The sequence below is a fragment of the Cyanistes caeruleus genome, chromosome Z (genome assembly GCF_971803275.1).
Source record: "Cyanistes caeruleus chromosome Z, bCyaCae1.hap1.1, whole genome shotgun sequence".
In the NCBI taxonomy this organism is placed as follows: domain Eukaryota; kingdom Metazoa; phylum Chordata; class Aves; order Passeriformes; family Paridae; genus Cyanistes; species Cyanistes caeruleus.
The window spans coordinates 38,935,144-38,959,544 of NC_141732.1; the positions used below are offsets into that span (position 1 = coordinate 38,935,144).

At 37.6% G+C, this 24,401-nt stretch overlaps 1 protein-coding gene across 4 annotated transcripts in view; it reads left to right on the forward strand.

Moving 5' to 3' along the window:
* ROR2 (ROR family WNT receptor 2) overlaps positions 1-24,401 on the forward strand; it is a 142,009-nt gene that overhangs the window by 70,825 nt on the left and 46,783 nt on the right. Inside the window, exon 1 of one of the 4 annotated variants that reach the window (XM_086869380.1) lies at positions 15,016-15,395. The exons of the other annotated variants lie outside the window; for them this stretch is intronic. The gene's annotated coding sequence lies outside the window, so the exon portion shown is untranslated. Of the gene's footprint in view, positions 1-15,015; positions 15,396-24,401 lie in introns of those variants that run through there. 4 annotated transcript variants of the gene reach the window in all.

Sequence of the window (24,401 nt, forward strand, 5' to 3'; positions counted from 1 at the left end):
AGAAATATATGAAAAAAGACATTAGTTGGTAGAATGTGTCACAGGTATTTCTACTTCAGCTCAAGTGTGGCCTGATTTTTTTTAATGTGGATATGGTGGAAGAGTGCCTACTGCCTCAAATGCAGGGTATGTAATAACAATAACCTGGCTTTAGCTGTATGTATCTAAGCTACATAGGTTCTGGGATTAAGCAAATACTGCTATCACTTCTGATTTGTGTTTAACAAACATAGCTGTATTTCTGAACTGAGTGTGTAGGGTCTATTTAATTTGTACTCAGCTGGAGATGGCTTTAACCTTCCCATCTGCTTTTGGATGTTGCAGGATCCATGTTCCCAGATACTTCTGGTCCTTGTCTCCTTTTTACAGTCTGACAGAAGACTATTTCTATTGCTCTGTACTGGATACTGGGGAAAAAGGATCTGTGTCTGGGTACCAGAAGAGAAACCTGTTCTCATTTGTACGAGTTGTAGCCATGTTCAGTAATACAGTTTTAGGTCAGGTGCTGTGCCACCACTTCTCAGTGCTGTCACTATTGTGGTTTTCCTAGGAAAGACATGGCAAACCTCTTCCCTAGCAAGCTGACTAGGTTTCCAACTCATTGCAATACAGCCAGGTTTCAGCCTCTGGAACCCCAAAGTGCAGGTAGCTACCTTTCATGATACTGAAGGTGAATGGGAGAGTGAGGCTCCTACGTTGCCTAAAGTTATTGCTGCATGGACTTTAATAAGCCAATGGTTCCTGACTTAAATGTTTCCTCTGCTCAGCCTTGAGTCTGAGGAAGACCAATGCATAGGCTTCTGTAAAGGAAGATTAAGGAAAAGATAATTCTGAGTGGAAAGCAAGCTTGGGGGTGGGGGAGAAGGTGAAGAGGCAGAGTTCACAGAGAGCATCCATCAGCTGTGCTCTTCTGTTCCTGCATCCTATGCCCCAAAACACCAGTTCTACTGCTGAGCCATCTCCTGCCCTAGTGGAGGTTAATGGCTGGTATTGTGCAGTGTCTGCAAATGCCTAGTGCTGGGAGCAGCAGAGCTCCTTGGAGATTAACTCAATTCATTAGAGCACGGTGCTAACAATGCCAAGGTCACAGACTCAATTTGTATGTGAGTCATTGACTTCAGAGCTGGACTCAATGATCCTTGTGGGTCCCTTCAAACTGGAATTATTCTGTGGTTATTGCTCTTCTGTGATTTTACTACTTTCTTGAGTCTCATGGTGGTGCAGAGAGGAAAAGCTTAGAAAGCCAAAAAAAAACTTTTACTGTTGTCATACATTACATGCTGTCATTCATCTTTAGTACCGTTTCATGTGTCCTTAGTTTCCTCTTTTGCTGATCCTGTGAGCAAATAGCTGGAAGACAGGGTTGGCCACCCACTGGCCACTACAAAATCTGCAGGGCTACTGATACCTCCTCAGGTACATGGATACAAATGTTTTTTAACAGTACACTCTTAACCATTTTGCAACATTTTTACTACCTAATATGGTATCACAGCTCAGGCGACTGAAGCTCATTATATCAGCATAACCAAACAGGATCAGCTTCATAACTTTGAGGTAGTTCATTCTGGTTTGTGACCAAATTAGGCTTCATAAGTTGTTTGGTTTTCCCTGATAACTTGTAGTTGTTAAAACTTATTCATATATGGTTGTAATAAGTAACTATATATGATATATACCTACATTTATGGCTCAGCAACATATCTAGAGAACACATCTGCAGTAAAAGCCTTGGTGTTTTTTATTAAGCCTTACCAGGTGGCTGTCTGAATGGACTGTCTTCTTTTGAATAGAAATAACTTTATCCTAAGAAGATACCGAAAATTTTCAGTGGAATTGGTAGAACTGTAAATAAACTGTATGGTGTCACATGCTATTACAGATCAAAACTGTGAGGAAAACCTATTGTTAAATAAGTGCCAATAAACAGCACAAAAGAAATACATATTCAAATTTTATGCCAGTCAATATTAACACAGAAGTGAATCTTGGTGGAGGAAAGCTTGATTGAATTGGTAAAGTCAATAAAAATAGCTGGGAAAATCTAGTACCTTTATCTTAGTACTGTGGTTTTGGTCAAGAACACCTACATTATATCACAACATGCCTTTTCCATTCTTAAGCAACTTATATTTTGCTTAAGTGATGTAACTGCCTGGTTAAAATATAGACCTTCAGACTGGGATCAGGTATGCATCAAATTAACTGAGCCAGTGATACGAGTTTTTAGGTAATTACAAAGCTGGCTAAGCTAGTTCTGCTTCTGCTGATAAACACAGCTGTAACAGTATGTTAGATGTTGATACAGGGAAAAAAAAAGAGGAACATTAGTTTCTGCCTTTATTTTACATTAAATTGTTCTCTTAACATGTTTCCTAATATTAATTAATATTAAACTCTTTGAATCCAAGTGCTAGCTAGGCACCTGGCCCACACCATCAATTTGAAGTGTTCTGACTTTACCTGGACAACTTGATGGCTGCAGAAAACACCTCCCTGTAGCCTTAATAGGCCCTTTCAACTGTTTCCTCATTTCTCATAGGGAAACAGAAAATGAATTTCTAACAATAAGTTACTTAACTGAAAGCAACTTGATGAAGTCTTTTTGCTATGCAACCTACATAGTTATGAAGGTGTTGTTTTATATCAAAGCAGTTATTATGCTCCCAGCCTAGGACTTTAAAGCACATTAACTCAGATGGAGTAGGTAGGCTACTGCCTCTCTTGTCATTTTCACTGATGGACTTCATTTTTGGCAAAATTCACTCTATTGTCCCCCCAGTACACCATACCTTGCTGTTGAAAGATTAAGTGAAACTACTTCTCCTTTACCATGAGAAAAAGAACAAATTTGTGTTAAACCAGAAATTAGCTCAATTTTTTTTCAAGTTGAGATAATGGGGAGGGTGGTACCAACTAGCAAACTGCGGTGTCTGCTTCATGCTGCCATATTTAATTAAAAGAAGAGAATGAAATCTTGTGCCCTTCAGTTTCCAATCAGTGTAACTCATTCCCTTTTCCTCCAGGTTCTAGGTAATGAAAAACAGGGTGGAAAAAAATTAATATAAGTGCTTCTGACTATAATTGAAATTGGAAAATAGTAAACCTGTTACTTTTAATCTTCTTTTCATTTTGTTTTGGTTTGTTTTTGGTAGGGTAATATTTGTTGTCCTTGATAATGAAAACAGTTTAAAGGTTTATGAGTATGTTACTAGTACCCCTTTTTTTCTGATAGGGCAAGGCACTTCATCACTAGTGTGCTTTAATATACATTTATTATGTTTTCTCATTTCCCAAGATTTAAAAAAATGTTAGTGTAAGAATTTATTATTCATGCTTGTGCTCTTTGTGTATAAAACAAGTGCTGGAAAAAAACATAGCAAAGTAAAATCTCTTTAACATTCATATGGAAGAGAAAATTACTTTCCTAAAATATGTTTTTAATTCGAAATATATTGACTTAGTAAATAAAGTTTTATCTGTAGTAGTGAATTGAACTGATTGTTTCTTGTTACCATGAACTTTGAGATTTAAAATCTGGATCTCAGCTGCTCACCTCATTTTAGAGAAAAATAAGGTTTCCTCCTGGCTTTTAAAATCCCAGTTGGTTTTTCAGCTTTGAATGAAGTACTTGAAATTTGGAATGAAGCAAAGACTCACAATGCACCTGTGGAACAGTCTGTTTCTGTCAAAAGCTGATTCTAGCTCCAGTTTCTTTGTCTTTGGCTTCTGTTTCTTCATTGATCTGGTTTTTCTTGAATGCTTTAAATATCACTGAATATTTTTGTAGCTTAAATTAATGGTTTTTACTAGGTTACTGCTTTGCACAGATTACAATTTTTAATGTTTAAATACAAATAGCATGTTTCAAAACAAAATGTCTTTAAATAAAGATCTGAAAAGCAGCTATCAAAAAAAAATTCTACCCTCCCCAAACCCCTCAGAGATCTGAGAAAATGTAATTTTGTAGAAAATAAATTTAATAGTAAGGAATTACAGATTTTTCTACTTCAGTAAACATAGTTTTGCTCATCACTTTGAAAGCAGACAGATGAAAGAAGGAACGTAGTTTTATTCTGTCAAAGTGCCGTTTATACAAGAGAATTGTTTTGTTGAAAGATAAAATAGATGTCCTAGTTGAGATTCTTTTGTGAATGACTCCTGCCATGGCAAACTTTCACTTCAAAGCACGAAGCAGTAAATACACCGTGTTTTTCTCCACAAGCATGATTAAGATAGAAGTTTCATCAAGGAGTATGTGATCTTGGTCTTGTACACAAATAAACAAGCTTTGCCATATACTGCAGGTGGTACTGTTTCCCTGCCAAACATTTAGGGAGCTTACCATTGCAAGGCAGGTCTTGTTCCAAAGAACAGAACTCTTACCTCTTAAGGGTGAGACACCCTTTTAGTGTTAGGCATCTTTACAGGCTGTTAGAACAGGATGACAGGCTTCATTTTCCTCTGCAAAATAATTTCAGCTTCATGTAATCTTTCTTCCTTCCTTCACAGTATATTTATGAAAGTATTTTTCTCCTTTGATCCAGAGTATAGAAAACTCTTTCAAGATCTACATAGCTAGGTAAGGGCTTTGTATGTTTATGACTTCTATCACATAATTTTTCTTTTAAACTGTGTGCTTACACAGAGGCAGGCTGGAATATTGAGTGTTTTTAGAAGGCTGTCTGACAATCAAGGCAATGTCATATTTTCCAGCAAGAATACCAGATCTATGTCATGTGTGATTTAACCAGCAGTTTCTGCGTGAAGAACAGTGTTCCCTTTGTTTATTGGAAGATTACTGAAAATCCTATAATTTATCACTAGTCCATCAGAAACAAGCTTTGGCTGATTTAGTGCCTCATTTGGAATTGAAATGCACATATTTTATCTTAAATGTTGATTGTTCTGTTTCAAGTCTTACATTCTAGCTTTGTGTAGAATACAAATAGCTTTAGTATATGTTTTTGTAAAATGATAAACTGTATTAATGAAAGAATGAAAGAATTAAATGAATGAATGAATGAATGAATGAATGAAGGAATGAATGAAAGAAGACGCTTTGAGGCACGCTGCTATGAGTTTAAAATACACTTTTGTAAGTTTACTTATTTTAAAGTTGTTTTTCAAAAGAAAATAACTGAAGTCTAAGGTTATTATAATGAATGATAAAGGTTTGTAGTAGTTTTTCACACATAAAATAGCATGTGTAGCTCTAGAGATCTGGGCTGGTTGATTTAAAAGGAGTAATTGCCTGTTTCTTACATCAGTCACAACTCTTTATATTAAGTGGTGAGTATAGGCTGCTAAGGATTAAAGCCATTTAAAGTTTCTGCTTCCTTAAAATTCTTTTGTCTTCCTTGCTCTCTGCTTGCACTTTGGTTACATGGTATAAGCAAGACAATTAGAAATTTTGTCTACCTGGCTGTTTTATCCAAAACAATGTTTACATTCTTTCTAATAGCAGAAGCTCCATTATTCTGATTGTGAAACAACTGGCTTGTGTAGATCTCATGAACTGGTAGATTACAATAAAACCCTGCTCTAAATTGAGGTAGATACATAAACAAACATTTTGACTAGAGTGTAATTTCTTCTGTGTGCAGATTACATTTCCTTGTGACAAAGGCTGAGAGATCAGATAAAAGCCATATGCAGTTTTCCCATTTCCTGATTTTGGTTCTGTTACTGCCAGTCTGTTCTCAGAAAGAGTGGCTGGGAAAGCTTTGGGTTGTGTTAGGTTTCCTCACATACTACCAGGAGGTTGAATGACTTTACAGAATTAGCAAGCTGTTCTTTCAGAAACAGGAGTTAATGACATGACTCAGTCTGGCACTTAATGGCACTTTACAGCTGCAACAAATGAGTTTCAGTTAGTAGTTTTTCACAGATAATAAGAAATTGAAAACTCCAGGAAGAGGATTAGCCATTCAACTTTTAATTGTTTTTGTAGTTAAAAAATATTTTACCTGAATATCTCTCATTATCATCTTCAAATTAAGGTATTAGAGTATTCTTCTAGAAACCATCTCAGTATTAGTGTTCATGCAGAATCAATCCTTTCAGTCTGGGATTAAAAATAAAACAATGTACTCTTCAATTTATGAATGCCTTTGTGCAAAGAAGTTGTGCACTTGACATTCTATGTTTTATCCATCAAGTGCTTTCTATTAGTGACTCCAAATTATATTTCAAATGCCACAGTTTATTTTTCCTCTTAACCCTTGATATAATACATTTTCTACAATGTTTTCCAAGACTTGGGTTACTTTTAGCTTTCACATCTCTGATATGTGAGAAATGGATGCTCAGGTGGTATGGTTAAAGGAGCTTATGTTATACTAGACATGTGAGTGTGTGTTCTGCTTAGAAGTCTACTTACTGGCTGGCTTCTTTTTTTCTCCTGAAGTGACTTCTTTTCCCTCTTCCCATATATCATTACATCTAACCTGTTCTTCTAGAGTCCTGCAGTCTCTCCTTGCTGCCTGTCTTTTTATTCATCTCCATATGGACTTCCTCCCCTTTGCTCTGTTTGGTTTGCCAGATTGAAGTTGCAGTATGTGCTGCTGGACAAAGACACATCTGCATGTGTAGGGACACATCTGGCTGCTCAGCCAGATGTGGACCATTCAGCTGGCATATATGCTCTTCCTCACTCAGCAGCCAAGCTCCACTATCCCATCAGATTTGCCTGCTTGGAGATTCTTCGGCTAAATGCCACATTCTGCCTCTCAGTGGGGAAAGGCAGAGTTTTAACTTTGCTCACACCTGTTGTAGGTCTGAGGTGTGTCATTTGACTTAATGAAGAAGCATATGATAGGAATAAACAAGACACATGAATAAATACCACGTATGATTGTCAGTATAGTTGGCATCTGGTTTTACTGTCTTTGTCAGTATTGAAAGTTTTGACAGGAAAGCTGAGGTAACAAGCATCTGCCATCCCACCAAGCTCAAAGCCCAAACAGCTCTGAAAAATACAGTGTGCTTTGTGCCTTCAAGAGCCATTGTTCCAGAGAGAACAAATTGCAAAAAGTACTCTGCAGTAATCAGAGCTATTGACTTTTTGACGCGTCAGCCTCTGGAACAAAAATGCATGCAGTGCTACCCAGAGCTGGGGAACAGGGGTGCCACCATCAGCTCCCAATGCGAAACTTCACAGTTGTACTTTCTTCCTCTTCTTTCTGGCTCGAAGATCAGCTAGCCACAGATGCTGTCTCTGTCTGGGTTTGGTTACACAGGACCCCATCTCCATCTGCTCTCCTCCCCCCTTCTCCACACCTACTTTCCTGTGCTTCCGCAGAAACAGATGTATTGTCCCAGGGGCAGGTTCTGTGTTTGCGTGAGTTAAGAGTGCGAGTCTGATGTCTTGGCTCATTAAAGGAAATGGAAATCCCATCTCACCAAGGTCATAAACACTCACCTTTGTGCTAGGTACATGGTCACTACTGGTGTTTTATCATGAAACCCTTAACTTCTTGTTAAGTTCGTGTAAGATCTGAAATGTGGAATCCAGAATGCTGTTTTATTAGTTTCTTGAGCTAGTTTTCAGAAGAATCCTCAAATTTCTACATCATTGGATATCTTTTAAAATGTGCATGCTTAAAAGATGATAGAGGAGTGGGACTGCAGAGAAAAATAATCCAAATTAATATTTACTGTGTGCATATTTGTGCACATGCAAGTTATTCCTACCTGTGCTAACACTCTCTTTGCAATGTAATACAGACTATCTTTCACTCACACATTGTTCAGGTTTCCAATTGCCTAAAAACAATGATCAATTCTCTTGATGCTGTCAGTTTTGAAAGGAAACATGCATTGAAAATGTTGGAGATAAGATGTAAGAGCTTCTACTTTTGTGGACTCTTGAATCATCAAGATTCAAGGCTCCCCATTTGAAATGGTTCACCCGTTTCTATTTTTGAAGGTCTGCAGAGCACCAGTCTCAGCTTTAAGTTCAGTTAGGAGACTGTTTAGTGTGTAGGTAATAACTCTTCCATAACACATCTCCAGAGCTGTTTATACATGAGCAAAGTTACACATTTCTAAAAATAAAAGGAGACCTGAAAATGTAGCAGTGTCTGTTTATAAATTTAAGAATGTTAAATCCTAGCTGTCAAAAAACTTGACTAGTAGATGTGAGAAGTACATTCTTTGCTTGCAAAAACTACTGCAAAATATTTTATGGAAAATATTTTATTCTTATGATTGTACAATTTTAGTTCTACTTACTTTGTCGAGGAATCTTGATTTCCTTCAGACACATAAAATGCACAGCCCATCTCTGCACAAATGCACAATTCCTAAAACAACCCAGTTACTGTTTAAACAGCTAGTATAAATAATGAACCACTCCATTACCAATAATATAAATAAATGTAGACAAGTAAGGGTTCTCTAGAGCTGAAAGTTTAGGTTATGCAAAAACTTCGACAGCTGTAATTTGTAGGTCCTTGTAGACTGAAGGGTGTGAGTGATGTAAACTCTAGAAAGCTGACATTTAATGTATGTCTATTTTGTCATTTTGCCAAAAGGCAGGACTTGACTGTTACGTTTCTTTTGCTGTGTCCAAATTTTGAATAGGGCAACATCTGGCAGAAAAAATTCCACAAAATGCCTTAAGCTTTGCAGTGGTGTAAACAGACCCCAATGTTCTACTGCTTGATGAGTAACAAGTCAACATTTTAGAAAAGTCTGGCCATAAAGATCTTTTCCCTGGATAAAATAGGAGAGGAAAAATATTATTTAAAATTTATTTCTTTACATCTTAATATTTGAAGTTAATTTATTTCTAAAAACTAGAAAAACTAGCTGAGTCAGACCTATGCATCTAATTAAATCATAATATTACAGGTTTGTTGTTTTTTATGCTTTGAAAATTGAGGGATTGGATCTGAGTCATTAAGACCGCATAACTAAGGAGACAAATGGAAGCAGGTCAGTTCTATCCTCTAACCCAAATTAATTACATGCATACCTGTTACCCAAGGGAAGCACAGTGGAAAATAACTTAACCACAACCTAGAATTTGGTCAATTTTAGTAAGAACAAAACTTTCGATGTCAGCAAATTTAAATATTTTTCACTATGGTTCATGCAAGTCCTTTGGCTTAAATTGGTGAAGTGAAAACCTGAGGAAAATAAAGAGCTTTCCTTGAGTGGGAGGGAAAGGGAGAAAGAAGGGGAAGAGAAGTGGGAAAGATGGATGGAAAGAGAGAGAGAGCTGACTGACCATGAACCTACCAAGGTGAAATGTATCCTTACCCCTGGGAATTTTGTAAATACACAGTGAATTGTCCTTTTTTTATGGCTCTTGTCCAGAATATTTACAGAAACACAGATGTCTATAGAATTAGAGAATCATTAAACTTGGAAAAGACCTTCAAAATCAAGTCTAACTTGTGACCAAACACCACTGTGTCATCGCACACCACTGAGTGCCATGTCCAGTCATTTCTTGAACACCACCAGGAATACTGACTCAACCACCTCCCCAAACACATTCCAATAGTTTGACAGCCCCCAAAAAGTGAAGAATTTCCTCCTGATGTCCAAACTCAAGCTTCCCTGGTGCAGCTTGTGGCTATTTTGTCTTGTTCTGTTGTACCTTGCCTTTGAGAAGAGGCTGACCCTCACCTGGCTACAGCCTCCTTTACTGTTTGTTAATCTGAAAATGGCTACACAACTAATTGTAAACTATCAAGGTGCTGTGCTGTGTTACTGAGAGAAGGTACAGAATTAGAGCAGGCTGGTGATAGGTGGTCACAAACCTGAGGATCTTCTCTTACAGTGGGAGAGACTTTCAGTCCCCCAGTACTTGTCTTGTGTACTGTGGTCCCAGGAGTTGTGGGAAGAAAGGTTGCACATGAAAACTGAGGCAAAAAATATGCTGAGTCATTTAGCCATCTTTTCCTCCATTGTTACTAGTTTGTCAGCCTTGCTTATCAGAGTTGGGGAGGGGTGGGGAGAATATGCTTTCTCTGACCTTCCTTTTCTGGCTCACAGGCCCATAGAAACCCCTCTTTTTATTCCTTGCATCCCTTGCCAAATTCAGCTCCAGCTTTGCCTTGGTCATCCTGATTCCACCTTTATGCAACTGGACTACATCCCTATACTCTTCCCCAGATACATGCTTCCATTGCCTGTGCATTTACTTTAGTAAAATGCACTTTTTTTGACCAGCAATTGCTCTCTCCCTACTCAGCCATGCCAGTCTCCTGCCCTCCTGAACCAAGAGGTCTTCTACTCTATGGAAGACACACAGTCTTCTGCTCCCTTGTTCCTGAGAGCAATTCCCCAGGGGTCCTGTTGACTATCTCCTTGAAAAGCTGGAAGTTTGCTTTCTTAAAGTTCAGGTTCATTCTTTGCCTGATCTTTCCCATATCTCTCAGGTCTGCAAACTCCACTAGTGCATGATCAGCGCAGCCCAGGCTGCCTTCTGTCTTGGTGTCCCCATGCATGAAGCATGACCAACAAACAGGAGCAGCTAGACACTGCTGTGATACTCAAAAACTACCACCTATTTGCCATTACTGCAAATCACTTGGTGGGACAAATGCCATGTGTGGCTCCTGAGTGCAGCTATCAATGGCTACAGACTGTTCAGAAAAGACAGGAGTGCAAGGAGGTCATTGCTCTCAGTGTCAGGAGGCTCCTGGGTTGTGTAAAGTTTGCTTTGCTGCTTTCCCAGTGAATGTCAGAGTGGTTGAAAGCTCCTTGCAGAACAAGTCTTTGAGCATAATGCTTCCCATAACCTAAGCAAGAAGGCTTCATCTACAAAATGCCCTGGATCAGGCAGCCTGTAGTAGACGCTATCCACAAGGCTCCTTTTGTTGCCTGAGACTCTGATTCTTACCTTCAGGCTTCCAGCCTGTTCTTCTGAGACATCTCTTCACACTCAGTACACCTCCTGACACTGACTCAGTGACCTCCTTGCACTCCTGTCTTTTCTGAACAGTCTGTAGCCATTGATAGCTGTACTCAGGAGCCACATGTGGCATTTGTCCCAGCAAATGATTTGCAGTGATGGCAAATAGGTGATAGTTTTTGAGCATCACAGCAGCGTCTAACTCCTGATTGTCACTCATGCTTCATGCCTTGGTGTAGAGACACAATTCAGCAGGGCAGTTGGCTGTGTCAACTTTGTAGAGAAACAACCCTTAATGTTTTTGAGATATTTCATTGATATCAAAGGCCACAACATTTTGGTGGTGACACCAATCACAGAGTCATGTATTAATGGACCAGGACCATCTCTCTCTTCAGTGTTGTTTGCTTCTCCCAGTGCTGGAACACAAGGGCTTCACCTTACTTTATTATTCTGTGTTAAGCATTACTGTGCCTAACACTTTCATTTTTCAAAGTTTAGTCACTGGAATGTGGGAAAGGTACAGTAATTTAATTATACTTGAATTCTGTAATAAATGATTTTGCTGAATACACTTCATTAGACACACTTGCAGTGAACTGACATAACTGGATCTTATGATGATACAGTGATTGTAGCTGATATGGTAGCACTTTGAGGTTGGTGTTGAGTGCTGTATTTGTTATTTGGAAATAAAAATGTGTTTGAAACTGTTATTGGTTTGCTTGTTGCTGTTGAACTGGAGTTCTATTAATGACATTGTTACAAGTTATTTTAAAAAATAAATTAAAAGTATAGCAATTATAATGCAATAAATCAGAATGTGCTATAGCTTTTTCTACTAACTAAAGCAGTCAGGGGATGTTGCTCATGTCAAATTTCTCCATGAATTGTAAGTCCACTAAGAATTACCATTTTACGACTTAGGCCAATAAGGTCACTTAAAATCTGCTTAAAAGCCTTGTTATGGTAACATAATACTGTATATCTGCTACTTTTTTTGTATATGAAGTAATTTCACAAACTCCTGCCAAGCCAAATGCTTGAAAGTTTGTGGTAGCCTTTGTCTCATGGTAATTACTGGGTGGGAAAGTGGATTATGGTAAATTAATTCTGTCATTCTGTGACTACTGAAAGTTGAGTGGCAGTGCTGTGGCCAGGGTATGTTTTCTTCAAAGCTGAATTTTACAGTCTGTGAATGCCCTTCTTCATCATTGTAATTTAATCTTACTTTTGCCATTTTGTAGACCTTTTACAGGAAATCCAGAAGAGTGTTTCATGCCAATTAAGGACTTCATCTTTATAGTTCTTTTCTGAAACTCCTATTAGCTGTTGTAAGCATACAAGAATTGCAGTGAAAGATACTTAATTATGACTTCTTTTCCAATTTCTGCATGAGCTGTGAAATTTAGATTCTTTCACAGGTTGTTCTGGGGTTTTGTTGTGTACTTATTTTCACTAAGAAGAGAAAACCAGGAGGAAGAAAAATATATATGTAATGCAGTTTATTTTATTTCTTCTATATGCATGATTTTTTTTTTTTCATTTATTATATTTAGGTTGCCATGTTAAGTTTACATGTTCAAGCTTACCACTGTGTTAGGGAAAAAAATATAAGGAGAAAATGGAGTTCATTTACCTTGTGTTATAAATAAGATTTCTTTCAGTTTGACTAGCATTTAGTATTATTTAAGATAGTTATGTTTAAAAATATATAGAAAATTTTATTTTTGATGAATAAATTAATTCACTGTGTATTTTTTCCAAGGAGAAAATACAAAGATTATATAATTTTATTGAATTAATATACAAATGAAAAGAAATATCCTTAGAATATATTTTAGGTATTGCTTTCATTATCCTGCAAAGGAATCTTCATAGGCTTTACTAATGATGTTTTTCTTCTGAATAGTGATGCTAACAAAATGTCTCTGCTGTATTGCACAGTCAGGAGATACCTATGGACAGCCAAGTAACTGAGCAAAGCACTTAATATCACCAATTGTCTCTACAGTGCTTACTTTATCAAATAAGAGAGGTTAGATATTTCAGATTAATATATACAAAGCAGAATACAGAGACAGAGCAGAGCAAAACAGACCAGCCAAGAAGTACAAGGTCAAGGGTAATATATCAATTGTTTGGCTCTATGGGTCATTGTAGTTTTAAATATTTGAAAATCCATTCCAAGAGTAATACAGAGTTCTTTGTTTGGTTTTAGATCTTTGACCAGATCTTATCTACATTCAAGGAGCTGGACTGTAAATCACCCAGTCTCTTTCAAGTTGGCTGCTTTGTAGAAAGTCTGAGACGCAGTAGGTAGTGGACATAGTAGAGGACCCGCAGGAGCTTTTTTGCAGTGTATTTATAATTTCATATATATCAACAGAAAGTGCAGCACATGCAAATAGCCACTTCCAGACTTTTCAAAGATGCTTTTCTTCAGTACCACAACAGACAGCTAATGATTAGGTAGTGCTTAGCATCTCATTTCCTGCCTTGAACAAAATTTCCTAAATGTTTTCCCAAAGCTTGAGAACACCAGGAAAAATAACCTTCCCTACAATTAGTTAACACAGTAACCGCAACTTAATGCAGATACTCCACCAAGATTTAAAATTGTATCTGTAGTTGAATTTTTTATAGGAAGATGTATATTCTCACACATCACAGAGTGAGGAAGAGAAACTAGATGTTCACAAATGAGAAAAGCATGGTGTAAATAACAAACATTTTTAGAAAGTAAGTGCTAAGAAATTAATGCCTGATAATACTAGAGAGCAAAAACTTTGTTTTCATTAAACTGATACACATGTAATAAAGTTTCCTTGTCTTAGGTAAAATGACAGATCACTCTGACCACTAAAATGATCTCTGTGTCTGCTAGCAACAATAGCTAGTGTTTGCTAATTTTTAGAGTTTTGTCATGTAAAGGTCATTTACATGACCTTAAATGAAGCTGAAGCCTTGGGCAACAATTAGATAACTATTTCTATTGCTGTGACCTTTTGCCAGGTTAAACCCAGGTGACTGGGTTTGTTTCATATCAGGCAGTCTTATTCTTTTGATAAGAAACAACTGTTCACCTTGTATTAATTTTGACTTGTGTGGGCAGCAAAGAAGTCAGATTCATGAGAAGAAATGCATTCTGGTTTCTAGTCATCTTGCCAGCCAGCTGCCTCATAACATTGGGAGTTTCCCTCTTCCATCCTGCTTGACGGGGTATGCTGCTGTCATTCCTACACCTTTGCTCATTCTTGTCTTGACTGAGTGTCATGGTTTTAAACCAGTAACTAAGAAAATTACTTATTTCTTTCTGTGAGATATGGATTAGAACAAGAACAAAACAGGCATAAAACTTAAAAGGAAAAAAAAAGTTTATTGACAAACTACAATAATAAGAACACCAGAATAAGCTTCCAGAAAAACCTTTTCATCCCCTATTTACCCACTATTCCCTTGTTCACATGACAACAGAGACAAAAACTTTGGAACTTTGATGTTCCAAATTCTTGCTACAGTCTTTTCACCAGTCTTTGTGGAGAAACAGAAGTTTCTTCCTGTTAATTTATGGAGTTTCTCGCAAGAAAACTATTTTTGTTATAGTTTTCCATCGCCCTATTGTTAGCTGCCCAGAACTGCTATTATTAGAGTTCACTCCTCCCATTTCACATCACTCTGAAGTGTGTATGGGCCATGAGTCTAGGGATGGGATTTTTAAGGATAAGTTATTCAAAGGCAAAAAAGTCTTCTTCATCTGTTTCTGTGAGCTTCACCAGAAAACAGTTTTCTCATTGCCTCTCAAGGCTTCAAATCTCCCAGCACTTCACTATACCATAATGACTCTACTTTTTACTCAAATTTAAACTTTGAACACTTTATTCCTCTCTAGATAATGTATCATGAATTAAAGGAGTTCTTTTCAGGACTTCATTGTCCATCTCCATAGTTTTAACAGAGAGATATTTCAGCTTAATTAAAGCATCTTCTTAATTCTCTACCTTTCCTGAAGCTTCTTTTCTTTCCTGTCACTGGTAGTTTATAAAGTCTCTTTTCATGTTCATCACTCTCTCTCTCTCTCTCTCTGGATAAAAAGATTAATCCGCAAGTCTCATCTGGGTAATGAAAGAGTTAACATCTTGCCCAGGCTTTTGTAGATGGTTCGAGGATCTCTGCCGAACAGGAGCTGGAGCCGTCTGCGATGGAAGGTTCCTCATAGCTGCTCTGGAGAGTGTGGTCACGGCTCCAGCCTACAGCAAGTCCAAGGCCGCTCTCTTTCTTCACTGGGCAGTTTCTAGTGAATTAGTTACAGCAAAACCTGCAGCCGAGCCAGAGATCGGCTCGGCCCGGCCCGGGGAAAACCTTCCCCAGGCCCCGCCATCTCCCGGCCGGGAGCCGGGGCAGGCCCGGCCCCATCCCCGCCCGGCCGCATGGCCTGGGCAGGGACGGGAGGCCTGGAGCTCAGCCACCCTCCACAGCCAGAAAACAAAGAGAACCCAGAGAGCTCTGCTTTTACATTTTTAAGGTAGGGTTCACAAGTTGATCTCACTTTTCAATGGCCTAAACTGCTGTCAATTCCCAGCAATGACCGATAATTGGTCAGGAGAAAAGACTCCAGGCAGTTCCCAGCAACTCCAACTCCCTTAAAGGTAAAGTAACTCCATGACACTGAGCCCCTCAATTGTCCATGGTGAGCTCAAAATTCTGTCCTCTCCTGCTGTGGTAGTGCCCTCTCTAAATATGCTGCTGTGCCAAATACTGCAGATCACAGCCTGCACAGGAGTGCAGAACAGGCTTGTAATTATCTGATGGGCTCTGTACCAGCCAGACCTGGGAATTTCACATAGCACAGAAAAAGTGCTTTTTCCTGCATGTTCTAGGAAGGATGGAAGTATTTGATTCTACTTTCTTTTTTTTAAACCAGAGGAAACCCACTTAGTGTTTGACAAAATATCCAGTATTGAGTATAAAGAACATTTGTGATTAAGAAGTTGCCTGTTAAGCTTAGCAGTTATCTGTCTTTACATTGCACAGTAAGTCGCAGCTATGCAAATGTTACTTCCATGTTACTTCCCACAAAATGGGACACTTTCACTGAAGCTTCATTATCAACAAATTCTCAGATTTCTACATGTACCAAAAATCATGTAATTTCTTAATGTTACTCTCTGTTATAATGGCTGCTTTGATTGTAGTGCAGTCAGATAAATTCTGCTTCTAGTTCTGTCTTACTAGAGTTAGATAGTATTATGGCTCAGAAGTGTGAGGAATTGAGACCATCATATTTGGCAGTTGCATGCAGTTGCTGCTGTCTTCTGTGTGCTTTGCACTTCCAGGGTGGATCTGACCAATTTTCAAGTGGTAAAAGCTGCTGCTTCCACACAGCTTGTTCCGCTTCATTCTGTGATCATGTCTGCATGATCAGAATGAGCTTTTTTGTTGCATTTATTCAAAATAAGAGGCTATCACTTCAAGTGAGTGTGTTTCTGAAAACCTATCCAGTGAAATCTCAGCTGTGGTTGTATGTGACTTTCTGAGAAGTTCTGTTCAATATGTAATTGGGAATTCAAGGTCAGCGCTGGGCCATGAGGTAACCTTGCAATGTAAAATTGTTTCTGACTTGCATGTCATGAAAACAGGTGTTTTACTGCCACAGTATTTTTGACGACATAGAAGCAAGACTGACAATGTGATGAACAAAAATCTATGTCAGTCCTGCTGTCAGAGCAACAGAAAGGTGGAAAAGATGGTAGTTTGCAAAATAAGAGTTTATACATGTAAGAATCAGAGCTCTTTGATGGACAGGATAAAACTTTCAAAGTGCACTGCACTTGTACCCAAGTGTTCCTTTCAGAACATTAAATGGGCAGCATGGCAGCCTTGAATGTTGTGGCTGAAACAAAATACTAATACAATGGTTAACTCTGATCTTGTGACCAGTTACAGTTATTAAACTAGGTAATGAACAGGGATAGTGGGAACTCAGGAAACTCCTTCCTGGTATAGGGAAATAGGTGAGTTGGGTGGAAACTGCAACATGCTTTGAGCTTGCTTGCTAGTGACTGCATGCCTGGGCTGTCTGCACTGTAGGGTTAATGAAGCTGTTCCTTGTTTTGCTTTCAGGCAGGCACAGCTGAAAGAGGTTCTTGTGCATCCTTATGACTATGTTGGCTATTGTCAGTGGGACTCTGACCAAGTTTTCATTTTTCATTTTCATTTTCTTTCACTGTCCACTCACTGAAAACAGTGTGTATCCACATCTGTAATCATTCTAAACACAGTTTTTCACCTCAGAGCTCTACTCCTATTATTTTTCTTGAGAATAAAAGCAAATAATATGCCATCTCTTTTTGTCTTGAAGACTGTTGCTTGCTTAGCTCTGGTAATTAAATAACAAAGAGGAACGATATCAAAGTCCACTTAAGCATCTGAGCATTTTCCCCCGCTCTGTAGAAGAAAAGGTAGTTTTAACAAAAGGAGAAAGAGGAATGGGAGTTTCTTTAAGACCAGACAAGTATTAGGACTTCACTGTATGCACTCAGTTGTAATCCAAAAAGTCAAACTGATGAAGTAGGAGGAAGATATTTCCAATGCAGACTGGACAAAACCTGTCAACAGAAATAATCTGGGGTTTAGGCATCTACTGTCAAATGAAGAGATATAAATATTACTTAAACTTTACTGTTAGTGTTATTTAAATAAATAACCTCATGCTGGGAAATTAGTAAAGCCTACTAAACAAATGAATAACATATCTTAGAACTTCCAACTAGGCTAACTATTTTGCATTTTTCAATGGCTAAAATATAGATCAGGTGTTATTTTCTTTTATATCCTGGCACACTGTCTTATCTTTTCCCTTTTCAAGTCACAGAGGAAAATATTCACACATGCACATGCACAGGTACACACACAGTAATATTTAGGTACAACAATATTTGATCTGGTCATAAGTTCTGGGAGTGCTCACTTGTGACCTGCCTGGCCACACCAACTGCACATCAACTTTATCTCTCCCTACTTGCTCCATGGCCATCACAGCTGTACTGTTTATTGGAGGGAGGAGTTAATATTTTCTGTATATACAGACCATAGATAATTACCCATTATAAAGAGAACTTCCAGTGAAAAATTACTAATTTTATACTTTTGATCTAAAAACCAAAATACTTTCTGACAAAGATATGTTTTCCCTCTCTAACAATTGAATCTGGTATATTTAATTTCATTTTTTTTACTGGTCATCATCAAAACCAATAGGAAGTAGTAAACTTTACTTGTGATCAGCTCCTTCTCTTTGAATGCAATTCAATTCAATGTTAATTTTATCAGTGTAATTTTGTAAAATTCCATTCTACTCTGAATTTGAGCAGACAAATCCCAAGTACTTAGGTAAAGCTTCAGATAGCCAGTACAGTATATTCTATCTACTTGAGTCTTTAAAAATAATTGTTGCTTTGTGATAGGAGAGACCATGAACATCTGTTTGTGATAGCTGGTGGTAGAAAAGAGCATGGGCATCTATTCAATGTTTTTATTGAAGGATAAATAATGCCCTATCATTGGCTCACTTCCCAGCCTTGGTTTTTAAAGTACTGATAACCCAGATGTCCTGATTAGGTGCCCAAGTTTCTCAAATTAGAAACATCTCTTAGTGTCTGAGAATTAATTATTCTTTGGTTTTCGCTATATCCTTTTGGTCAGGGAGATGTTTATAATACTTAATGTAAATAATACAGGAAGTGCTCTGATTAATATGAACACGCTATTTACTTTCACTGTTTTCTACAGAGTGGCTAGCTGTAAACTCTCTGCCATCAAAGACTGGTGCTGCAATTCCTGCTTTTGAAGTACAATTACAGAATGAAAACTAGACAACTGTAGGAAGGGTTTTTTTGCACTAATGGCGGTTCCCCTGATTTTGTCAACCCAGAATAATTACTAGAATAGGTAGGAAGTTCTACTATATTCTGTTACACTTGGCTGTGATCTGTGCTGGGTTTTTTTTGCCTCTTAGGCTGAGGGATATTATTATTGTTGCTTTGTTTCAAATATAGGAAAGCTTTTAAGAGCATGCTTAGAAATAAGCCCATTTTCAAGCGTTTTTCTGACTCGGGGTGTTTTCCTGAACTGAAGTGTTAAGTATTTCAGCCTAAGGCTGCAAACAGGACTGGCATTTTTGAATTCTACTCCTCTTTTTTCAGAAAAAAAGAGCACTGTGAAAATAATTGTTTATTCCAGTTGATAGAGTGTTACACTCATAAATCATGATTGTTTTCAACCTTTTGGTTGAGATTATTTTGTTTTCACAGCCAGAAGCAGTAAAATAATCAATCATGTAATAATGCCACGGATAATTATCATGTTTCTTGGTGTTCTTTGAGCTACTGCAGGTGTGTTCAGAGCTTCTACTGCTTGTGTTTAAACTGTGATTTTACAACTGAGGTGGCAAAGAGCTTTGGAATGTACCCACAATTGCAAGCCGGTTTTTTTTTCCCCCCAAAGCATAATGTACTAGCAACAAATACCATTTGTTGTGAAATCCATAATTACTTTTGGGGTTTTTTTTTCCTGTGATTCAAAGCTTTTATATTCTCTCTGGTATATTGTCTCTGACTGTTTAGCATACAATTGTACAGAAAAGCTATGTTTGTGATAGCTAGTAGACTTAGCTGCATTTCTGCTAAATTAGAAATTACATTAAAAACCATTTGTGGCTTTAAAAACCTCACGTATTTTTCACTGTAAATACCATGAAGTAATTCTTACTTATTAAACATTCAGAACAGTTCTATTATTTTAATTTGTTTCCAAATAGTGCTTTGTGTTTTGCTTTTCTTGCAAAACTAGGGCTCTGGGAGACTGTGAAGTTTCTCTGTCACAGAATTGTCTGAAATTCTGTAGTGAGTTGTAGTGATATAAATCACAACAGTCTTCCAAAAAACTCTCTTCCTCCTTTTCTCTGTCTTAGTTTCTTGCTTCCATGCTGCTCCCTTCTTTGTGCTGACTGAAACACTCATGCAGCTGTGCGGGGAACCACATCAGGGAGCTAACCTTTTCCCCTCTCAGCCTCTGGGCAACTGAGGTACAAAAGATTAAGGGATATTTACTGCAGACATGAGATTCAGGTGCCCACAAGCTTTTGAAAATACTGGTAGACATCTGTCTGCATCTTTTGGCATCAAATTATTTTCTAATCTGGCCTAAGGTGACTTGGCCAGGACTTTGCAGGAAGTGCTAAGAATTTCAAATAGGATTTGGATATTCCTTCATTTTGTAGGCTATGTTCTGTTAAATGTTCTCCACTTTGCAATATAAAGGAAGAGGACCTGGGCTTTACTGCAACTTTATCAGAGTGTTTTGGCTGTGAATCAGTAAAAAAATTTGTAATCCAGAGTTTAATATCTTGAAAACTTACACACTGAAAATGTTGACTTGAAATGAGTATCTTCCATGGGCCATGTTTGCTTCACTCTAATGTTTTGACAGCTGTTAATGAGACTTCTTCTGTGACTGAAATCTGAACAAATCTTTATCTCTGGTTTGTCTCACTATGTGAGACAACTCAACTCTCACAACCTGTGTTTCTGAACTCTCATTTTAAGTGGCAAATAGGAGCTGCAGGAGGAAGTGTCTAAGTTATTTAATAGCTAAGGTCTATGATGAAAGTTGTGCAATGAAATAATGAAAATTGACAGTGCAATTGAAAATGCAGCTGTGTGGTTAACGTAAAATACACTTTAACAGTATGAGGTGTTGAAATAAATCAAGGTATTCATTGAAGTCTGTGCTTGAATCCCTGTTAATAATATTTTAAATAACTTATCTGATTTCTTTCTTCTCACACTGACTTCATCATACTTGCTAAGGCGCCTGGCTGATGACTAAGAAGATAAACTGCATCTTTAGTATACTTTTTACTGCTTTGAGGGTTTATTGTGTGAAAATCAAGAATCATTCCTTCTCTATAGTTCTGTGACCAACTGGTCTTTTTTCACTGTGTTTTCAGAGGGAGGTTAATAAGGATTATTTAATTAAATGGAGAAGTTGCTGCAGGAACATTGTGAAATTTATACAGTGTATTTTTCATCATGCATTTAACAACATGTGTTCCAAAGCAGACTACTAGTCTGTCTTGGATCAATCTCTGAACAAACATTCTCAGCAACAGAGATTAATGCAGTATGCAGCTTCCTTCTTTATGTATTTAAGTGACAAAATGAAAAATTTTGAATCTCCCTTAACATGTGCTGGAGAAATGAGTCTTCACTGAGCAGAATAAATGTCTATGGGTTTTTAAAATTTTCTTTAAAATTTATATATTTTCTATCAAATAATGATACTTTTTTTATTGCTACAGATCATAAACGTTGTATCTTTGTCCTGTAGTGTAGTTCCCACATTTTGCAATAGAACATTTTTCCTCATACTTACTGAAATGAAAACATTTCAATTTAGCTATTAGGCAAAATAGAGAAAAAAACTATAGAGGGGAAAATCCATGCTAATGAAACAAGATGTTTGCTTTAAAAAGGAATTTAAATGAATTATGAATTATGAATTGTGAGAATGTATTCTGCATAACTCAACCCTAGCTTTTTAAAAAGGTTTCTTGTCTGTGTAATATACCTACCTTTCTGAAGGGTCTGTGACTTTTAGGCTGGTGTTGCTTTTATTTTAAACATACTTTTAAAATGTTATTTTGATATAACAGAGCAGGCTTAGAAGAGCTTACTCCCTTTCTAATGGTCTCGTGGTGAGAACTTTTTATTACTATGAATTTAGCTGAAAGTAATTTTGAAGAATTTTGGATGGCCAAGGAATACATTTAATTGGTTAACATGGTAACTATGAGCAGCATGCCTTGTGAGCTGATAACCAGCTAAAAAGTGACTGTTTTGCAGGTTTCACCGTTGTCTCAGTAGAGCAAGAGAAAGTGAATGTTATTTCCCCTACTTTCTGTTATTTTTATGTGAAGCTGCAGCAGTTAAGAAACGTGCGCTGTGAAGGTTCTAATCTGCCATCACTATGAAAGGGGTGCACTGATTTTATGCTACAAACTGCATCTTTTGTAGCCTATTCACCACCCTTTACAGGTCTGCCAAGCCCACTCTGCAATTGGTTGCTAGGGGCTGCAGATGTTGGAAAAGAGAAATTTCAATGAAAGGCCCTGATTCAGCAACCCAAGCAGCCTGCCTCCCCCAGCCAAAGTAATCAGATTGGCAGCTGAATCAAAAGGTACAGTGGGCCCTTTGTTTGGGAGCTCCAGAGGCTAGTAATTGACAGAAGGTCAACAAAGTTTTATGAAGAAAAGAACAGAATATTAGAGGGTATTAGGCTGAAGAGAGAGAGTTTGGGAGTTTTATGTTATTGGAAGAAAGTTAGAACCTGAGTAAAAGGTTACAGCCCTAGGAAGCAGAGGTTGCATATTGATGTTTAAATCTGAAAATAGTTTCAGCTACAGAAACAGGAGTATTGATGAGTGGCAGAAATGTTGGAACAAAAATCTGCAGTTTCGCTAGCTGCAGACCTGTGTAATTTTTAGTGTTGAAGGATTTATTTGTAAGCTATGGGATATAAAATACAATGATAGAGGGATGGTTCATTCATAGAATCACAAGATTGAAAACGATCTTAAAAAGTCCTGTTTCACCTGGGAGAAGAAGTGTCTATTGCCTCTTCAGTATCATATGAATTGATATTCATATGAAGTTGCCAAATCTGCCACACTGGACAATTTCATGCACTGAGACCTCTGTGTTTGAAGAGTTTTTGTTCTCTGTCCATAGCGAATTTTCTTCAGACCAAGCAGGTGTATAATCATTATGTTTTTGATTTTCTTAGCCATATTTTCTAGACTATCTTCATGATGCCAGTGATTGTATTTTAGTTTTGCTCTCATCCATCTTGAAATGGAGAAAGTAGTCTAGAGCCTTACTAGGTTGAGTACATGGGGAAGATTACTGCTTTTTATGTGTTCTGTGTGAAGTCTGCCTTGTTTGCAGTACCTTGCAATTGTTGACTTACGTCTGATTCTAATCAGTGTCAGCCAAGTCAACGTTGGCTTCTATTTTAGTTATTACTCATCTCTCTGCTTTATCGTAAATGCTTAAAAATAACTCCTTTGTTCCATTATTTTTCCAGGAATTGAAGTTAAGTTGATGGCTCTATAATTCTCTGGCACTCCTTTTTTTACCCTTTTTAATAAATAATAGGAAATGTTTGTGCAATTTCTCATCTTTTAAGATCTCATCTGTGCTCTGCAAATAATGAAAGACAGTTAATAACATTGCATGGTATTGCATCAGCCAGCCCTTAACTGCTCTAAATCAATCAGGCCCACTCTGGTTGAAAATACCTGAGTACTGCTTTTCTCTTTCTGTGTGAGTCTGAGGCCATGGTTTGTTCCTGGTATCAATTATGGTAACCCCCTCCTTGTGACTGGCTTTTTGATGAAGATTGATGCATTGTTTTGATGTCTGGTTATGGCCATGAGAGCATTTTGGAATCTGTTTATTGCACTTACCTCTCAAGTAATGAATGATCTGCAAAGTCATAACCATTCCAGAAGAAAAAAATCAGCTCTTTTGTGATGAGTGGTGCATACCCTGTGAGTTGATACTGTGATCAGTTGGGCAACTGAGTTTTCAAAAGTGTAAAAAATCAGTAACACTGGATATTTACTTCTGTATTTTTTTGGTCATTGTATAAAATAGAGCAATGGGCCTACCTGTGCTGGATCTTGTCAGTAAGAAGGTTGTCCTCATATTTTCAAGAGAAGCAAAATTAAAAAATAAGTGATAATTATGTGATAATTATTTTAGGAAAAGAATTTTCTGTATCACCTGTTTCCTTGCTACAACTGGCTATGTAAATCTAAGGATCTGAATGCATTTTTTACATAAAAATATAGATTATTGTATTTATTTTCAATATGGATTTTCTTTCGGAGTGGGATTTTCCATAAGTTGAAGTGGCTTGCTTTACTGCTTTGAAAATTTAAGAAATAATTTTTGTCTGCGTGAGCAGTTTAAAAGAGTTACTTTTTACAGCACCTGCATTTTACTTGACTGTGTGTTCCCTGAAAAGAGGATTAATAAGGTATTCCTTAGTATCTGGGATGTAGCACATCTGGCATGTATGTTGTCCCATACTTGCCATTGGCATTCAGGCTGAGTTCTGGTTCTGTTGAAGTCTTGTCTGGTCATGCACCAAAAGTGCCACTCAGATCTCAGGCAGCCTGGAGTCTGGAGAGCTGAGTGCTAAGCAATCAAGTGTCCTTAAGAATGGGTTTGTAATAATTCCATTCTGTGAATACTGGTGTATTCTCATCCAGAATAAGATATGAGCAGGTACATGTGGACTAAAAAACTGGTTGGTTTTCCTATTCTTCTTTCTGCTCTGGCTGTCTCATCTTGGATTTGCCTTTGTGGCCTGTAGATGCAGCTGTCCCTTCTGGACCTCTCTGAAACAGAGAAGTTCAAGCAGGAGCAAGAGATAGAGGTGAATTTGTTTTGCTGCCCTTTGGTAA